This window comes from Elephantulus edwardii, unplaced genomic scaffold (genome assembly GCF_000299155.1).
Source record: "Elephantulus edwardii isolate Elephantulus edwardi_28Jun2011 unplaced genomic scaffold, EleEdw1.0 scaffold00010, whole genome shotgun sequence".
Taxonomy (NCBI): domain Eukaryota; kingdom Metazoa; phylum Chordata; class Mammalia; order Macroscelidea; family Macroscelididae; genus Elephantulus; species Elephantulus edwardii.
Window position 1 is genome coordinate 2,598,019 of NW_006399760.1, and position 1,339 is coordinate 2,599,357.

Here is a 1,339-nt window from a genome sequence, read left to right on the forward strand (position 1 = left end):
TGGTAGGCATCAGTAGTGGTCGTATTGCTATTATTTAATGCTCTTAAAAAGTTCCTTCTTGTATTTGAGGAGTTAAAGCTATTTTATGTTTTAGTGCCTCGTTGCTTTTGACATTTGACATTCATGTATTTATGTCAACAGTTTTCTGATTGTGAATTAGCAAGTTTCTCATTGTAATTAACCAGTTTCTCATTGTAATTAGCACTAGTACTCTGACAACAAGATTTGACATTGGAAAGCTCTGCTCTACCAATTCATAAGACACTAATCCAGAAGGAACATGCATGTCAGGTTATTATTTTAATTAGATCTCATGAGCTGAAGTTTTTGAATAGCACATTGCCAAAACATTTCTCCTCTTCCCAGCAGTGATTAAAAGATAAGCAGATAACTGCTACACTAGACTAGTTGGAGCAGAAGAAAATTTTAAAAAATATTTTTTCAAAGTTCTGCTTGTCAAAGCCTTGGACAAGGGCTAAGAGAAGAGCTTGCCCTCAAGTAAAATATTTAAGGTGTACAGAAAAGAACTATGAACATGTACAGGAGATACAAATATATTTACTTATAGGTACCAAAATGAGAAAAAAATATGAGCAAAAGTATCTATTTTGGAATAAGTAATAAGCATAATTTTATACACTAGAACCTGCATAAATTCCTTTGGGTTATCTATAGATGTCAAACTAGAAACAAAAGGAGAAATGAAATTTTAATGTTCTAGAAAATTTAAAAAATCCTGGAAACTTAAGGTAGTTAATCTATACATACTAACAGTATCTTAGAGGATTTTATATTAAGTTTAGACATGCATGATAAATGTGCTAACTTTTTCATTATATGAATATTAATTGTGTGTCAAAGTGCATCTGACATTTCTGCACCAGTTTTCTTCATCTATAGTTTGAGGCTTAGCATCAAAGACAATTCTTTCTAATTAGATATTTGCCTATGACTAAAGGGAATCTTCCTTACTGATCTCAAGAGGTGCAGAGATTGAGGCAATTTTACTAGTACATTCTCTCACAAGTTACAAGTCTCTACAAAATTAATATATGTCTTATTTATTTTTTAATATTTTTTTATTGGTAAAAACATATTGGAGGTAAAAGGAGGTGAGGGTTGGGGGCAGAAGGGTGAGTGAGGATGGGCCAGGATGCAGTTGCAGAGCTGCACAATTTGGTAGGTGGGGGGAGCAGGTGAAGGAAGTGATGAGGGTCCAGTGGGGACCAGATGCTACAGAGGAATGACAAGCATTTCCCAATAGTAATTAAACCAACTGTCTTATTGATTTGGGAATTGGATGCCGACTCTCTGGCTTCTTCATGCTGAACAGGGGCGT